Source organism: Hakea prostrata, chromosome 7 (assembly GCF_041222555.1).
Source record: "Hakea prostrata isolate BN-2017 chromosome 7, UWA_Hpros_2, whole genome shotgun sequence".
Lineage (NCBI taxonomy): Eukaryota > Viridiplantae > Streptophyta > Magnoliopsida > Proteales > Proteaceae > Hakea > Hakea prostrata.
In genome coordinates, this window is record NC_142606.1 from 30,624,179 (window position 1) to 30,644,306 (window position 20,128).

Below are 20,128 nucleotides of genomic sequence, written 5' to 3' on the forward strand. Positions count from 1 at the left end.
ATTCTTTGAACTTATTATCCGTTGGGAGCGTCTTGCAAAGGATTTCAAAATATCAAACTTTTATATGGTTTTGTGATGAAGTGTGTGGCATACTCGAAGGCTTAGAAGAAGAGTCAAAAGTGATAGAAGTGGTGAAGCTTGTGCCTCAAGCCCTTGAAGAGCAGATTACTTGCGTTGAGGATTCTGTGAATATGCTGCTCACACTTGACGTTCATGTAGAGTTTATGACACCATCTAAATTTTTTGAAGATAAAGATCCTTGTCTCGAGGAGTAAATTTCAAACACATGAGATGCGAGAGTATTGTTTTCAATTCAAGGTCAACATGCACATGTCAAACTCATCCTTAAATTTTATAAAACCTGTGGTCGAGTTTTTCTCAAAACTAGAAGGGTTAAAAGCAGAATCCACCAAATTGAGCTTCCTTCTTTAAAAATAGTCTAGGATAGGGTCATATATGTAATTGGCCTGTCATTCCAAGGGTTTGCTTTGTAATTGGTCAATTTAACGAGTCTAAAATATGCGTGGAAAATAGGAAAACGACATTTATTTCATAATTTGACCATGAGTCCTATCTTAAATGTATTTCCTTTATTATTTCAATTATCCTGGTCAATTTAAGTTACTAAATGAGGTTAAGGATTGGGTTACACCTTCACTTTTTAGCATAGGAGTCTATTGAGGAGTCAGTTTCTAATTCTAAGTCCTAATTTGAGTTTGAAACTATGTCATCAAATTGGGATGTGTATATATATATATATATATGGGTAAAACCTCTAATAATTCTAGAATCAAGTTTAATGTCCAGATAGACGATGTTATCCAAGGAATACCATCAAAACATATAGCTTTACAGAAACCAACCATGATTGATCCAATAAAATTGGCAGGATTAGAATGGGATGTTACACAACTCATCCACCAAAAAGATAACAAGGTAATCACTCCAACGGAGAATACCATATACCAAGATTCACAAGGAAATACTCTACTTAGGTTCCATATTTATTTGGAAACCCAACAAAGGGTATCCACAGATACAAGAGATGAAGATAGTAATAGCATAAGATCTGAATTTGAGTAAGATTTTAATGGAAAGAAAAAGCAGAAAACTTTGTGAAATCAGAGAAAGGGCTGTAAGAAGAGGAGATGAGAGAATGAGATTAATGGCAGAAGACGTTCTCAAAAGATATGGCATCATATTTGAGGAAGATATCTATAAAGAGGCTGCTGAAATTGAATCTCAATTTTTAGCAAAAACAGATGATGAGTCTACTAAAGAAGATGACACAGAATCAATCCTGAATCATCCAATTCCAAAGCATAAAAGTTAGAATGGATAAACAAGATGTAGATATGAATCAGATCCCTTCTGATTTGGAAGATGTTGGTGAAGAATTAGACAAAGATAATCATGTAGGAATGAACCTACAAGGAGCTCCATATGACCCTAACAAACCATATGGACCAGATAATTCCGATATGAGATTCGGAGATAGACCCAGGTTAAAGATAGAAAAATTAGATTATGATCTCGAAAGGATAGGATCAGGAGATATAATTAGGCCCCGGGAAGAGAAATGCCTGTAGAACCTCCAATTAGATTAGGATTAGATTCCATTACAGGAACAGGAAGATTACTAAACCTAAGACACCATGATCCTCAAAGATGGGACAGTGTCATAGATGTTTGGAAGCAGAATGTCGTTAACAAATTCTTTAAAGAAACTCGTAATTGGACAGCAGAAGAGATGTATAGATATTTGGAAACCTTTTTGGGAGAATCCATGAAAGCTAATTGGGAAAGATTTAAGAGTGAATACCCACAAGTATTTACTGGACTTGTAAGCCTAGGAGTAAACCCTTATAATTTTACAAGTTACATCCACATGATGCGTACAGGACAAGATCCCAATAGTGCACAAACTGAGGTTCAAGCTAACTCTGATGGCTGGGTAAAACCTCTAATAATTATTTTCACCACATCGAGAACATAAAAAGGATCTCGAATAGTAAGAGTGTTAGTGTGCTTGTAAGAAGAAGAAGTTTGTACTGTAATAATCAGCTAATGTTTATGAAGCATCCTACTCCAATATTTCGCTAATCACAAGAGCAAAGCGCAGGAAGACTGAGTCTTATTTAGTAAGTTTCTTAATTTTTATTGTTTAAAGATATGGGCTTAGAGTAGTGTAGTAATTATGTATTTCATATCATTTTGCAAGCATACTCGAGGTGGATAACCGTGGAACATGCCTACAGTCGTGCCTCTATTCTTGGTGACCACCACCACTACATACATGTAGAAGCATCTGCATATTCCATTAATAATCCCAGATGAGTAGTTTCAGTAATAACCGAAACTAGATGTATGCGCAGTTGAGTACAGGTTGAAAGAGACCCAACTCCAGAGTGCTGTCTAGAATTGGGGAGGGGTCCAGAAAGTTTTAAGTTCGCTGGATCGAACTATGCAAACCTATATGCACATATGTCTAATACTCTCAAGAGTATTTTAATCAGTATATCTGAAATAAATAGACACAAAACACAAGGCCTACAGGGCTCCTGCATACTTATATCGAACCAACCGAGATTTGTGGCCAAGCCCGCTCTAGAAGTTGCACTGCGAAGCAGGGATGTTTTCTGCATTTCCTTTTGGGCTAAGGAATGCATTTTTGTTTATTCTCAACTAGATTTCAACTCTTTTTTAGATCTAAATGCTTGGATGCAGTACTAGAATGATATGCAAAGTCATGTGTAGATTTCAAAATTTTCCAGGAGTAACCCAACCAAACCAATGGTCTTTGTCTCTTTAGGTCAAGAGAGGCTTGAATTAACAGACTCATCTGGCACCTCTGCAACCTTGCAGGCACAACGGGACTTACACTTATTGCCCTTCACGGCTCTACTGAGGCCTTTACCCAGTCCTTGACTACCATTAACCTATTCTCCTGACTTTATCAGATAGGGTCCTTTAACTCTACTCATTCTTTAAGATTTAAACAGACTTTCAGACCATCAGGCACCTCACCGACTATTCCACGGGGTTGTAAACAGCCATCTGAACTTCTGAAAAATTCTTAGGATTATTTAACATCAGTTTTCGTAACAGTCTTCCACCAATTCTAGACAGCACTAGAGTTGGGTCTCTTTCAACCTGTACTCAACTGCGCATACATCTAGTTTCGGTTATTACTGAAACTACTCATCTGGGATTATTAATGGAATATGCAGATGCTCCTACATGTATGCAGTGGTGGCCGTCACCAAGAACAGAGGCACGACTGTAGGCATGTTCCACGGTTATCCACCTCGAGTATGCATGCAAAATGATATGAAATACATAATTACTACACTACTCCAAGCCCATATCTTTAAACAATAAAAATTAAGAAACTTACTAAAGAAGACTCAGTCTTCCTGCGCTTTGCTCTTGTGATCAGCAAAATATTGGAGTAGGATGCTTCATAAACATTAGCTGATTATTACAGAACAAACTTCTTCTTACAAGCACACTAACACTCCAAAGGGCAAAACCTCTAATCCAAAGGGCATTACATTCCATACGTAATGTCTCTGCTTGTGGTGAAAGCTGTCCAGGGATTGAATCTTTGTGAACTTTTATCTGGTGAAAACCGGACTTGAGATCAAATTTGCTAAAAATCTTAGGTTTGTCAATTAATGTGACAAGGAAATCTCTTCTGGGGATGTTATATGCATCATCCTCAGTATTATCATTTAATCTTTTATAATTGATCACCATCCTGCTCTTTCCTCTTTTCTTTTCTGATTCTTTTATTACAATAAAAGCAGCTGACCTATGGGGACTATTGGAATCTTGTATTAATCTAAGTTCTTTGAGTTCCTTGAGGTGCATATTAAATTCCTCATCATCTTTAGAATTGTACTTAGGGTTTCCTGTTACAATTCTCATATCTTGATTTTTTATTTTTAACTCAATTATTGGCTTATCTATATGCCAAAATTCTAATGGATTTTTATCTTGTATGATCTTTAATGTTTTAATTTTTCTAGAACCTTCTGGATTGTTAGTTCATGAAAATTGGATTCAAATCTTCTAAAATCTAAATAATCTGTTTCAATCTCATAACAAGAATTAAACTCATATTCTTCTTCTAATAATTCTTGTTATATTCTGAACTCAAAGTTTTCATCTTCTTCGATATCTAAGGCAATCTTACAAGAACCTGGGATTTTGCATTTGCAATCAGGAAATGGTTTTTTTTTATCCTATCCACCATGGTTCGCTTGCTACTCTAATGGCTGGAATAGGGAAGAGTTGGGATCATAATATTCTACCTATTAATCTGAACATAGTGTTTATTAATCTGTAGTGCACCATTAAAGCTTAAAATAAAGTTTAGCCCAATAAGCAAGTTATCCCACGGAGTGGGTCTTGGACAAACTTTACCCATCTGAAACCACCGACTCTATCCACAATTAGTTTTAAAACTAATTAAAGGATTTTTCAGCATCTTATCTATTGTGTGGGGTATTCCATCTATTCCTCTACTGATAGTGGGGGGTTTATCTACTAAAAACTTAGGATCATTGAACCATTTAGGGTTCATTGTACTAATTGTACAACCCGTATCTATTATTCCAATTAAGAGAACTATCTTATTTCCGACTTTAACCTGGCATTCCACCTCAATGGATTTTAAATCTTCCTTTGTCTAGCAGAGGGGGATCTGTATCTCATTTGGAATCTGGGCTGAGGTGCTTGGTTGATTTGTAGAACCAAAGCCTCCCTTTCTCATAATTTCAGGGCCAACACCATAATTTGGTATAATTATGATTTGGGCTATCTTTTCTCCCTCGGAGATAACTATCTCTTTGTCATTATGGTTCATCATACAAATTTTTATGGGGTCTGTATAATCTGCATCTAATACACCTCCAAGGATTTGCACACCTTGTGAAGCATAATAAGACCTATCTTTGATTATCATCCCGAACTTATTACTGATGGTATAAGTAACAAATGTCTCAATGATAGTTAACTTCTGAGATTCAAGGATACAATCATATGGAATAAATATGTCATATCCTAGGATGTATTTCGTAGATTTTCGAGGATGCAAAGCTACCTCAGAAAACCATCTGATATCAGGGTCTGGATCTTCATCTATTTTAGCATTGATAATTGTTAATTCATCTTGTAATAGTTCTAGCTTAGTAGAGTCTCTTTTTTCTTGTAATTCTGGGATAGTAATTTTACTTTCTCTTTCTTCTACAAGAATTACAGACTTATCTAGACAAAAGACACATCTTTCATCAAGGCAATTTCTGCATTGATATCGTAGATCTAATCCAGGGTATTTTCTACAGCCTGAACAAGCTATGTGGTACCTTCCACCTTTGTGTTTCCAAAGATGTTTATCCTTTTCACACTGGTTTTTAACCATCCTAATATGTAAGACCGATACAACACTGTATCTGGTATCTGGTATTTCTACTGATATCTAGTATCTGGTATTTCTACTGATACAACACTGTAAACTGATTCTTGATCTGACATTTCTTGATCTACTACAATCAAGCATTCATTGGTATTTTGTACTACCATTGCCCTTTTGCTATCTGTATTAACCAACTTCGGACATTCCTTTACCAAGTGGTTGGTATCTCCACAATTATAACATGCCAATCTAGTCTTATAATTCCTATTGGGATTATATCTTCTAGCATGTTTCTGAGGATCTAGGAAAGGCTTTTTCCTAGTAGATCTTTTAAATACCAATTTATTTTATCTTGGTAATATCTTTTTCTGGGTTTCTCATAATAACCTATCTGAGGTCTTCTAGGAGCTTGGATATATCTGGGTTTTCTCCTAGGCTTATTATCTTGGTTTCTTTCACCAAAGGCTTGTGTGGTGAAAATATCTTTGCAGAATCCAAAATCTGTGCTTTGGAATTGTCTCTGTATCTGTATAAAAGTACATTCTTCAACTAGCTTTGTAATAATGTGTGTAATTCTTATACATACATTATCTTTAGCCGGATCATTATCTACTAGAGTCCAACTATCTTTAATCTTTGTTCCAAGGGGTCCTGGTAGTTTTTTGAATAACTTATCCATTATCTCCTTAGTAAAAATATTACCACTTATACTCGTGTAGTAGTAATACAGCTTAAGAAATGGCTTTATATATCTGTAGCTTTGGAGGCTTAACTATTCAAGGTTAGTTAAAGCCATAGCTTGAACCTTAGTTTGTGCACTATTGGGATCTTGTCCTGTACACATCATGTGGATGTAACTTGTAAAATTATAAGGGTTTACTCCTAGGCTTAGAAGTCCAGTAAATACTTGTGGGTATTCACTCTTAAATCTTTCCCAATTAGCTTTCATGGATTCTCCCAAAAAGGTTTCCAAATATCTATACATCTCTTCTGCTGTCCAATTACGAGTTTCTTTAAAGAATTTGTTAACGACATTCTGCTTCCAAACATCTATGACACTGTCCCATCTTTGAGGATCATGGTGTCCTAGGTTTAGTAATCTTCCTGTTCCTGTAATGGAATCTAATCCTAATCTAATTGGAGGTTCTACAGGCATTTCTCTTCCTCGGGGCCTAATTATATCTCTTGATCCTATCCTTTCGAGATCATAATCTAATTTTTCTATCTTTAACCTGGGTCTATCTCCGAATCTCATATCGGAATTATCTGGTCCATATGGTTTGTTAGGGTCATATGGAGCTCCTTGTAGGTTCATTCCTACATGATTATCTTTGTCTAATTCTTCACCAACATCTTCCAAATCAAAAGGGATCTGATTCATATCTACATCTTGTTTATCCATTCTAACTTTTATGCTGGAATTGGATGATTCAGGGATTGATTCTGTGTCATCTTCTTTAGTAGACTCATCATCTGTTTTTGCTAAAAATTGAGATTCAATTTCAGCAGCCTCTTTATAGATATCTTCCTCAAATATGATGCCATATCTTTTAAGAACGTCTTCTGCCATTAATCTCATTCTCTCATCTCCTCTTCTTACAGCCCTTTCTCTGATTTCACAGAGTTTTCTGCTTTTTCTTTCCATTAAAATCTTACTCAAATTCAGATCTTATGCTATTACTATCTTCATCTCTTGTATCTGTGGATACCCTTTGTTGGGTTTCCAAATAATTATGGAACCTAAGTAGAGTATTTCCTTGTGAATCTTGGTATATGGTATTCTCCGTTGGAGTGATTACCTTGTTATCTTTTTGGTGGATGAGTTGTGTAACATCCCATTCTAATCCTGCCAATTTTATTGGATCAATCATGGCCGGTTTCTGTAAAGCTATATGTTTTGATGCTATTCCTTGGATAACATCGTCTATCTTGACATTAAACTTAATTGTAGAATTATTAGAGGTTTTACCCATAAATCCTACACAAACTAGAAGGTTGTGACCCTCGTAACTTTCATATCCCTTTGTCATAATCTTAAGTCTAATCTTTTGGGCATCTTTTATATTTTTCATAAAATCTGGAGCAATATAAAATAAACCTATATTGTTATTCATATCTACTTCAGTAACTGCTATGATAGATTCTGTGGGATTTTGCCATCCATCAAATTTCAAGGCTACTAAAACTTTTGTGCCTAAATTTTTTCTTGTTAGTCCCTTAATGCCTATTACGATGACTCCAAGGTGTAACAGATTCATCTTTTTGTGTAATCTCAACTTTCCCAAGGTTTCATCTAACAAGACCTGGATTACTCCTGTATGTCTTCCTGTGACATTCATAGGATGTTCTTGGTAAGCTCTTACTAAGCCAGTGTCCTTAAGAAAACCATTACGTGCATATAACTCTTCTGGTTTTAGTAAACTTAGTCTGTTATTTCTAAAGCTTTCAATATTTTGATAATATCTATTATTTCTTCTACTGCAAGATTCTGACTGCTAGAAGGCCAAAATCTTCTGAAAATCCTTCCCAAGGTTGATTCTGAACCATTGGATTCATATCCACCTGATCTGGCTATAGAATTGGATCTTCCGGTGAATGGTCTAATACTCATTTTGAAAAATATGGACCAAATCTGAAAGTTTTATCTTGGGAATATTTAATAAAGTCACCTTTAGGTTTTACACCATTTTCAGTAACTTTTAATCTACTTAAAGAATCATTTAAATTTTCAATTTCAGTACTGGAAATAGTATTGGATTGACCTATTTTAGCTTCAATCTTGGTAATCTTTTCCAAAATTACTTTTAATATTTCAAGCTCAATATTATTTTGGACAATGATAACTACATCTGGGAGTCCTGGGGCCCTATAATTGGTTATACCAACATTCTCTTCTGGTAAGCCTCCCCAATAGTTATTTTTTAATCTATCTTTAATTTGGGTATAGTCTAAACTCAGACTACTCATATCCCAAATAATCTTTTAGTTAAGCTTTCAAGATTATCTACCTTTATATCTAACAAAGACATTCTTTTTCTGAATTCTTCAGATTCATTATGTCTTCGTAGACTTATCTTTTGGGTTTCTGCTTCCAACTTTTCTAGGTTAGCTAAAATTTTTCTTTCAATATCTTTGGGTTCTCTTAGCTTTAACTGGTGGATTAATTCACGTATTTCATCTTTAGAGGGTATTCTTGATAAATCTAAGGCAAGGATTATTTTTCTATAATCTTCAATCTTATGATTTATATAATCCAAATTTTGGAGAATTTGTGTATTATCTTTTTTCGACTCAAGAGTTTGGTTTATCTGTTTTAGTATCTTATTTTTGTCTCCTATGATCTCAGCTATTTTATCTATTGTATTTTGGATTTTATTCCAATTATCTTCAAGACTCATGCTTATGCCAATAATTAAATCTACGAGAGAGTTAATTATTTAATGGGTATTATCTGAATCTTTCATATGCAACCTATGTCTGAAATGTATAGCCTGGAAATAACATCTGATCTTATATCTGTCCATAGTAGGTTATAGTTTGTCCTACCTTATCTGAAACTTCAAGACCGAGATAATCTAATCTTTTTAGATCAGTCATCATTATACCAATTTTCTGTATCTATAATTTCATTATCATCTCCATAATCTAAGGGATAATAATCAGAATCTTCTTCTATGAAATAGAAATCTTCACGACCTATTTCATGCTTAAAACATATCTCATCAACAATCTCTTCAAATATTTTTAACATTAGAAACTATTTTATCATGACAATAATTATGAAAGAAATATAATTAATCATTTCTTCCAAATAATTGTCCTAAACATCTTTCAGGAGTTGGTAAGGTATACTTCCATCCTGCAGCTATATATCTTTGCACATAAGGATCTAAATCAAAATGAATATTTTGATAATTATCCAAACATTTCTCAAAAATATTATCTTTTACTTCATCGGGAAGCTCATGTAAATTTGAATCTTTGCTATAAATTATAAATCTAACAAAAGACTTGTAATAATCTTTCATAAAGCTTGTCTGTAAGCCGAATTCATCATAAATGGCTAATCTATCTATAAGCATAAAAAACATCTGATAAATGTAATACATCAAATAAAACTGAGGGCTTGTTTCATGCCGTAATTATGTAATGCAAACTATACTTACACAGTCACAGAAATCGTAACTGCTCTGATACCAGTAAATAGAGGGGAGGGGTCCAGAAAGTGTATATATATATATATATATATATATATATATATATATATATATATATATATATATATTTATGTAATTGCTTAGCTGATCCATGAATTGATTAATTGAATTTTGATTTTTGTTCATCGCCGTAAGGTACCATGACATAGCATCTCCCCCCGCCCTTTTCTCTCTCCCCTTCTTATGCGATTTCCTATCTTCTCTTTTGTCTTTTCTTCTCCCGAGAATATGTTTTCACTTTCAACCTGATCTTAAAGAATATCTTCAACAAAGTAAGTTCAATTATCCTTAACCCCAATTATTACATTATCTTATCTGTCCCCAACTCCAAAGTTTTGTTCTTCTTTCTATATTCGTTTTGCTTGAAACCTAGCCATTAAAACCTATTATCAGCCCAAACTTACCATTCGAATCCATTAGAAATCCATCCCATAGCCTATACCTGTCATCCCTTTCTTCCAATCAAGAGTATGATACCATCCAAAATTCAAAGTTATAACCCACCCACCCCCCCCCCCTTTTTAATTTTCATGCTCCTCAAAAGATCTACACCAATATAAGCGTTAGATCTGCCCCAAGCTTTAGTGATCATCCACATGTACCATTACCTAATTTGTCTCCAAGTTTCACCCAATTCCAATAAGTTTCCATCCCATATCTCAAGAAGCTACCTAATTCATCTATATAACTCATTTGCTCAAATCTCTTCAAAACTATCCAACCACTATAACCTATGTTCTTATAGGGCCGCATCAGTCTTGTTGAAGTATACGTAAATTTGGAGTTTACTGTTCACGTAAACAGTGTTTTTACTGTTCACGTGAACAGTAAAACCTGTTTTTGCTGTTCACGTGAACAGTATTTTGCTGTTTTTTTATTATATTTTCTATTTCTAATGTGGGAATCTTGCTACATAAGTTTTGGGAGTTTTTAGAAAGCATAGTTTCTATTTTGGTGGTAGTTTCTATTTTCATAACTTTCTATTTTAGGAGTTAGGAAGTTACTAAAGCTATAATATTTTGTTTCCTTCTTCTAGAGGACAATTACTTGTCTCTCAAGTTGTATGAGATTCATTAGAGGCTATAAATAAAAGTGCTCTGTGATTCTAGACTCTTTAGCTAAGAATCACAGGTCTTTTCTACTAGTTCTTCATCTCTCTTCTCTTCTTCTTCTTCTTCTCTCTTTCCTTTGTTCAAGTTCAACTGCTATTTTGATTGTTTAAAGCTTGTTTTCTAACATGGCATCAGAGCTTTTTTGAATCAAAATAGTGTTGTTCTCAATATTCTCTTCTGAAATTCTTTTTTTTTTTTCTGTTTCCTTGGTGTGCAGCCACCTAATGCTGTATATTATGGACTGTTAGATCAGATATTCATGTGAACTGATCTTCTCTACCTATTACCTTACTCTTACACGTTCCAGAACTTGGATACCTTTGTTACCTCTCTCTTTTTTTCTCTCCTATTCTGTCCTAAGGTTGCAGAAATTTTTTTTACTGCTCATTCTAATTCAAGTTTTGGAAAACTGATTTGAGTCCTATCTACCTCAGTTTAATGTCTTCACTTACACGTGACTCAATCATGAGTACGGCTGAATCAAAAGGATCTCAAGGAGATCATGTAAACGTTCAAATTACATCTATCAAGCTCAAAGGTAGTTCTAATTACTTCTTGTGGTCACAAGCGGTTCGGGTGTACATACTTGCAAAAGGTAAGCTTAAGTTCATTGAGGATGAACCTCCTGCTGAGACTGACAAATCCTATTTTAGTTGGATCCAAGATGATGCAATCATCAAAATTTGGATGTGGAATAGTATGGCACCAGATATTGCAGCGAATGTTATGTTCCATAAGACTGCAAAGGGAATATGGGATGATTTGCAAGAGACTTATTCCCAAGCTAAAAATATGACTCGGATTTTTAGTATTTATGAAAAGCTATTTCAATTTCAGCAAGCTGACAAGTCTTTGCAGGATTATTACAATTCCTTTAAAGGCATGATGGAGGAGTTGAATGTCTTTCAACCTCTCACCACTGATATAGAGAAGCTAAAGGCCCAACGGAATGAATTTTTTGTGTCTAAGTTTCTTGCAGGATTGAACCCTGAACTGAAATCTGTCAAAGGACATCTTCTTGCTGGTGAGCATGTCCCTAATCTTAGTGAAGCATATTCTAGACTTCAACGTATTGCCTTGCCTGAAGGGAGTTCTCCAAACAAAAGTTCTAAAGGAGAAAATTCAACCTTCACTACCTCTTATGGAAGGGGACGTGGTCGTGGTTCAGGGGGAGTTAGTAGGTCTTTTCGAGGTCGTGGTGTTCAACTGTCTGATAAGACATCTCGACTTTGTACTCATTGCGGTAAAACAGGGCACTTAGTGGAAGCTTGTTGGGCCAAACATGGAAAACCAAAGTGGGCCAAGCACCTTGCCAATCATGCCGTTTCTGATGGTGGTACTGATACTGTAGCAAACAACAATAGTGGTTCTGGATCTTCTTTAGGGGACTTGTCTAAGACTCTAAGAGATGATGTAAGCCAAATCCTTCGCCGATTGCAAAATATTGAAACTGGCACTTCCACATCCACTAGTACTTCTGCTGCCACACTTTCTCATGCAGGTAACACAGCACTTCTCACTTCTACTCCCACCCCTTGGATCATCGATTCAAGGGCCTCTTCCCATATGACTGGTAAGTCATCACTTTTTAGCTCTTTTTCTAAATCTACCACTAAAAATTATGTTGTCATAGCTAATGGGACTTCCACACCTATTCTAGGCTCTGGAAGTGTTTCTCCTACACCTTCTCTTACTTTATCATCCGTACTTCATGTTGCTAATTTTCCTTTTAACTTATTATCTGTTAGTCAATTAACTAAAGCACTAAACTGCTCTGTGACTTTTACTCCCACTTATTGTGTTTTCCAGGACCTTCATACGAGGAAGACGATTGGTGGAGGGTGTGAAAGGAACGGACTCTACTATCTGGACTATGCTACCCCTATTGCGGCTCTTTCTGATGATTGTGTAGATGCTCTCTAGTGGCACTGTCGTTTAGGCCATCTGTCTTTACCTAGATTAAAAATTTTATTTCCTTCTTTTAAATCAGTCTAGATTAAATTGTGAAGCGTGTGAGTTAGGGAAGCATCATCGTGCCACCTATCCTCCACGCTCTATCACTCGTAGTGAGTCCTTATTTTCTCTTGTTCATTCCGATATTTGGGGCCCTTGTAGATTAGTAATAGGCATGGTTTCCGATATTTTGTTACTTTTGTGGACGATTTCTCCCGTCTTACATGGTTGTATTTTTTAAAGGATCGGACAGAGTTCTTAACTACATTTAAAAGTTTTATTCATGAAATTCGGACTCAATTTTCTCTTCCTATTAAAATTTTTCGGTCTGATAATGCTTTAGAATATGTGCAACATGATATATCTAACTTGTGTGATTCTCTTGGAATGATTCATCAAACCAATTGTTCATTCACTCCCCAACAAAATGGAGTGGCTGAACGCAAAAATCGTCACCTCTTGGAGGTTGCACGCGCTATTTTGATTCAGATGAATGTTCCAAAGAGTTACTGGTGTGATGCAATTTTGACTGCTGGTCATTTAATTAACCGCATGCATATGCCTTTGCTTTCTGAAAAATCTCCTTTTTCAATTGTTTTTCCCAATAGAGAACTGTTTTCAGTTCCACCCAAAATTTTTGGTTTGTGTGTGTTTTGTTCACATACCACATCCTTTGGATAAACTTTCCCCCCGTTCTATTAAGTGTATTTTTCTTGGGTACTCACGCACTCAAAAAGGTTTTCACTGTTATGATGCGGTTCTTCGCAAACAATTTACAAGTGTGGATGTGACCTTTTTTGAAGACACTCCTTATAATCTAAGTCAATCTGTGTCTATTGAAAATGTTTTGGATGATACTCCTCCTATTCCCTCTTTAGTTCCTTCCACTAGCAATGTTCCTCTACAGGTTTATCAGTGAAGACATAAGTTGCCGTAACATATTGTGGATAGTAGAGTTCCTCCTAACAATATTAGCGGCTCTCCTTTAGTGGAGCCTGAAGCTGGCCCTACGGATGTTCCTTCTTCATCCTCTCCACCGGCGGATTCTTCTAGTAGAGATCCCACTCTGCCTTCAGATGACTTACCAATTGCTTTAAGGAAAGGTACTCGTACTTGCACTTTACACTCTAACATTGTTTATCCTGTTTCCAATTTTGTTTCTACCTCTCATCTCCCTCCTAGCTTTCATTGCCTTGCTTTGTCTAATCTGCCGTTCATATTCCAACCCATCATACCGAAGCTCTTAAAATTCCTGACTGGAAAGCCGTTATGGATGTGGAAATGGATGCTTTACATTCTCATCATACATGGTCTTTAGTCAACTTACCTCCTGGGAAAGATGTGGTCCGCTGTCGGTGGGTGTATACAATTAAGTACCATTCTGATGGTACGGTTGAATGGCTTAAGGCCCGCTTAGTGGCTAAGGGCTATACACAAACATATGGTGTAGATTATTTTTAGACTTTTTCTCCTATGGCAAGACTTAATTATGTTTGTGTCTTGATATCTTTGGCTGTGAATTATGATTGGACTCTTTTTCAACTTGACATAAAAAATGCATTCTTATATGGTGATCTTCATGAAGAAGTTTACATAGAGCAACCTCCAGGGTATGTTGCTCAGGGGGAGGACAGTGTTCGTGTTTGCAGGCATCATAAAGCGATTTATGGACTTAAACAGTCTCCACGGGCTTGGTTTGAGAAATTTAGCAAGACTGTGGAGTCTTTTGGTTTTGTACAGTGTTATTCTGATCACTCTATGTTTGTTAGACGGCAGGGTGATTGTGTTGTCATTATGGCAATTTATGTTGATGATATTGTCCTTTCAGGCAATGATGTTGATGCAATCCATACAGTTAAGGCACACTTACAAAAATCTTTCCAAACCAAAGATTTAGGTGATCTACAATATTTCTTGGGGATTGAAGTGATCCGCAGTAAAAAAGGAGTAAGTTTGTCACAAAGAAAGTATGTGTTAGATCTTTTGACTGAGACTCGCATGCTTGCTTCTAAACCTAGTGACATTCCCATGGATCCTCAGTTGAAGTTAGGACGTGATGATGGTGACTTGTTAGATGATGTCCATCGTTACAGGAGTCTTATTGGGAAACTTATTTATCTTATTGTTACTCGTCCTGAAATTTCTTATTATGTTGGTGTGTTGAGTCAGTTTATGCAGTCTCCTAGGAAGGCTCATTGGGATGCAGCGATGAGAGTGCTTCGGTACCTCAAGAGTGCGCCCGGAAAAGGGCTCATCCATTGACCAAATCGGAGTATGGACTTGGTTGCCTTTTTTGATGCAGATTGGGTTGGATCCGTCATTGATCGCCGGTCAACCACAGGTTATTGTACTTTTCTTGGTAGAAATCTTGTGACTTGGAAGAGTAAGAAACAGTCCACCATTGCTCGATCTAGTGCTGAAGCTGAGTATAGGGCTATGGCCCACACCGCTGCTGAGATGTGGCTTCGTTCATTGTTAGAGGAAATAGGATTTCCAGTTTCTGCCCCTATGAAAATGTTTTGTGATAATCAGGCAGCCACTTACATTGCTAGTAATCCAATGTTCCATGAGAGAACGAAGCATATAGAGGTAGATTGTCACTTTGTGCATGATGCAGTGAAGAAGAAGCTTATAGAAACTCCTTTTGTGAGCTCTACTGACCAACTAGCTGATTTGTTCACCAAAGCTCTGTTCAGACCAAGTTTTCAGTCTATCTGTTGCAAGCTGGGCATGGGAGATTTGTATGCTCCAGCTTGAGGGGGAGTGTTGAAGTATACGTAAATTTGGAGTTTACTGTTCACGTTACTGTTCACGTGAACAGTATTTTGCTGTTGTTTTGATTATATTTTCTATTTCTAATGTGGGAATCTTGCTACATAAGTTTTGGGAGTTTCTTTAGAAAGCATAGTTTCTATTTTGGTGGTAGTTTCTATTTTCAAAACTTTCTATTTTAGGAGTTAGGAAGTTACTAAAGCTGTAATATTTTGTTTCCTTCTTCTAAAGGACAATTACTTGTCTCTCAAGTTGTATTAGATTCATTAGAAGCTATAAATAAAAGTGCTCTGTGATTCTAAACTCTTTAGCTAAGAATCACAGGTCTTTTCTACTAGTTCTTCATCTCTCTTCTCTTCTTCTTCTTCTCTCTTTTCTTTGTTTAAGTTCAACTGCTATTTTGATTGTTTAAAGCTTGTTTTCTAACAAGTCTGATTTGGTTTTGAAGCCCCATCAGCAAGATGCCATTTTGCTAATGACCATAAGCCAATTAACCCCTAAGATGCACTCGGTCTTGTACCATGGAAGTCAATATTTGTGGGTGCCGATCACATGGTGTTGATTCTCTCATTTTACAGAACTTTCGGGTTGAGTTTTTTCAACACCAGGAGAGTTGATGCAGAACTGTCCCATGGAAATCAATACTTGTGGTTGCCAAATACACGGTGTTGATTCTCTCATTTTACAAAAATTGTGGGTGAATTTTTAACACCAGGAAAGTTGATGCAGAAACACAACCTTCGCTGACCCAAATCCAACTGGGTTTCCAAGCAATGAAGAATCGGGTGCGGTTCAGGTCTAGTAGGATTTTAGGAAATATCTTATTACAGTTGATGTGAACAATGTTGACCACTTGACCCCCCCCCCTTTCTCTATAACTGGGTCCAAAAACCCAGGCCCAATGGGCACACCAAAGGGCTGGCCAAACCCATATAGGGGTATTTTGGTCATTTTGACATAGTTTAGGTGTCTTAAGTCTAGGTCCCATTCATAGTTGTTACGGCAATGAGGCAATGCAAGGCGGTTTAGGCTAGTTGAGGCGATGAGTCGACGAGGCGCTTTTGAGGCGGTTATGAGGCGTTTTAAGTGAAATTTTTAGTGTACATCTCATCTCATTCACTCTAATTCATTATAAATCTATCATATCTTATATAATAAAAAACTAATATTAGCCTACCTCAAGTCATCCAACATACTACAAACCACACATAGTAGGTCTTAAATAAAAAGTTGCGGGAAGAAAGGAAGAGAAGAAGTCGCCTGTCACTGCTTGCCAGAGTGTTGTCGCGGTAATGGAAGAGAAGAAGAGAAGAAGAGAGGAAGAGAGAAAGAGATTAGGGATTAAAGTGAGACTCGAGTCAAGAACTTATTCTCTTTCGATTTTTTTTTTTTTTTTTATTTTAACATTTGATCACATGTAGCGTCATAATTAATATGCATATAAGTTCAAACAATAGATACTTTACAATTGGAATCTAATAAGTAATTCAATATATGCCTTCGATTTGGCATCTTTCATGTGATTTAAATAATAAATAAATAAAAAGCAGACGCCTTGGGGTATAAGGCATCCGTGACGCCTAGGCAATGCCTCATACCCCAAACCAGTAACCTTATTGCCTAAAAATAAGGTGATGTCAATTTGAGGCGCTCCGAAGGCGCTAAGACGCCTAGGTGACACCTTAACAACTATGATCCCATTGAGTGCAGTGTGTCATCTGAACCCGAGATGTATTTTTTTATTTTTTTATTATTATTTTAAAATTTATTTGAGACTCCTTGTGCATGTGAGATTCCCAATTAGATTGGGATCTCACAACTCGAGTCCACTTTAATCTCCTAATTGTTAGGACTCCATATCTACTCTAAGAATTTGGATTTGAGTCCTCTAGAGTTAGTTATTGAGTATTGGCGGGTCACAATACTTGGTCAAAATAAGAGTTAAGGACAAAGACCCAATTGGAATATATTCTAATTTAAGATTCCTTTTGGCTAATTAGAATTAAGATTCCTTTTGGCTAATTAGTGATATTTTCCAAGATGCTTTCTTTTTATTTGTCATTGTTACTGTGTTGTAAAGGGGATCCAAGTCTATAAGGGATTCCCTAGTTAAGTAAAGTTAGGTTTCCTTATTAGAGTCCAAGTCTTTTCCCTCCACTTGTACGGCTATAAATTGCTCACTCTACTTCATTGTGAGACAAGCTGAATTTGATGAATAAAATTATGAGTTTGGAGGCAAGTGAGATCGTGATCTTCTTGGGAGGGCACGGTGAATTTGTCATTTGAGTGTTCTTCTTTTTCAAGTTCAACCATTCTTCTATAATTTCAGCAATCAATCTTCAAAGTCCAGCAGCAGTCCAACCCTAACAGCAGCCTACCTTCAACTCCAAGTAAACAGCAACCCCAGCCCCTTCCCTACCCTTAGCCACCCTTTCAAACCCTAATGCCCTTATCACCCCTTTTTGAATTTTCTGGAATTTTTCTTCAATTTTCGAACCTTTTCGTAGACCTAAAATTCAAGGTCAGACCTATGTCAAGCCAACCGTTAGATCTGTCTCAAACTTTAGGAACATCATTCCCCTAACCCTTGTGACCTTCCCTCCCAGTTTCAGCCCAATCAAACCAATCCAAACCTAGTCTAACCCTAACCCTAGTTCTATTGAAACTCTCAATAACTCCCAAACCTTAAATTTTTTTAGGACTAGCATCCCCACCCCTTGTCATACACTCAATCTAGTACCAATCAAATCCAAGAATAACAAACCCTTTAGGACCCTTCATCTAGGACTGACCTAAACTTATTAGCATGGTGGGAGATCTCATGAGATCTCGGCGAGATCTCGCGAGATATCTCGGTTTTTTCATAAACCGAGACGAGATCAAGGGTGAGATCTGCGAGATGGGATATCTCGCTCGAGATCTCGCCATATCTCGCCATATCTCACCATATCTCGCCCCAAATCTCGCCATATCTCGCTGGAACTCTTAATTTTTACCAAATTTTTTGTAGATTTCAGCCAAAGTTTCACTTGCAACTACTCTTAGCACATCTACAACATCAAAGAAAGCTCAATCATCCTTTACTTGTCTTATGAACTTATGCGTTAATGACTTATATAAAACTTCTAACGGTTGTATACTTTTATCATTCTATTCTTGAAAGTTAAGATTGTAATACTCATATGAATGTTATCTTGATGACATTTAAGTTATTTGATGTATTTGATACACATGATTTTCATTTATATGCCTTAAGGTTTTATATTACATGTTATATAACCTTGCATTCCCTAATCCTACAGCATTAATGGTTTTATATTATATGTTATATAACCTTGCATTCTCTAATCCTACAGCATTTCGGTTTCACAATATGGGTAGACTTAGAAATCATACTTAGGGCTGTTTTCTCACAAATCCAAGGCCACTAGTGTGTTCAAAAGGCATCAAATAGGCTAAATACCAAGTTTTAGCCTAACTGGGACCCTAAAACCCACCGAGATGGGCTACCGAGTTGACGCCCAAAAAATGGCATATCTCGACCGAGATCTCGCCGAGATAGTCGAGATCTCGGTTTTTCATGGTAGCGAGATCTCGCTCGACTCCCACCATGCTTATTAGTTTTAACCTGGAATCATAAAACCTTAAACAACAGCGCCCTCTTAAGCCGAACCAAACCCTATAATAGCATCCCTTAAAGCCATAACCTGGAATTTCATTCTGTAATTAAACTACAGCAACCACCGAAACCCTAAGACCCTTCTATTCAGCCTTAAACCTTGAAACCTAATTCCCAGATCTAATATGATATGACTCAAATTCATATGAGGAAACTTAATAGGATTGGAAACCAGATCTCACGAGGCTCTAACTTCTAAAATAAACAAAATAAAATAAGCAAAGACATTATTTCCCAGATAATATATTTTCTGAAGTCCTACACTCCTACTAGGTGAATGACTCAAACTAGAACCGGCTCATCTCTGTCTGGAAGCCAGATTGGATTTGGGTTGGCCAAGGATATGTATCTGCAACAAGAACTTTGTTAAAACTCTGCCACTCCTTCACAGATTCAGATTATATACCATTCTATCATTGTCCTGATAAACCTTTAACCACCATTGCAGCAGCAACTTCCCTATAAAATTTAAATGAAGACATGAGCAGAGTTCATTTTAAGAGATTCCCACCCAACCTTGTCAAACTGTTAGGGTGCGTTTGGTAATGGGCTAGAGAACTATTTTCGGCGTTCTATTGTTCTCAGGAAGTGAACCGGTTCAATTTTCGTGCTTGAGAAGTCTTTTTGCATAACAACTTTGATATGTTTCGTCATTCTCAAGATCAAAAAGCAACTCTCATTGGAAAACGAAAAGGGATTACGCTCAACTTAAATTTCCTTCGCACATGATTCAACTCCTCCCCGCTTTCACCCAAAATAATAAAAATTAAAGACTTTAGACAAGGGATAATTACTTACGTCTCCCCAAATTATAGCTTGATTACTACCTCACCACCTATAATTTTTTAAATTACTAATCTAACCTTAGACTTTGCTTGAAATTACCAATGCCTACCACTCTTGAGCTCTATTAGTTAACTGATGGCATGGCATCTTTGCATTTTTCAAAAAACCCCAAAATAACGCTAAGGTTTTC

At 36.4% G+C, this 20,128-nt stretch overlaps 1 protein-coding gene across 1 annotated transcript in view; it reads right to left on the bottom strand.

The window, feature by feature from the left end:
- Positions 1-20,128, bottom strand: part of THO2 — a 95,004-nt gene that overhangs the window by 39,186 nt on the left and 35,690 nt on the right. The gene's annotated exons all lie outside the window — the stretch shown is intronic.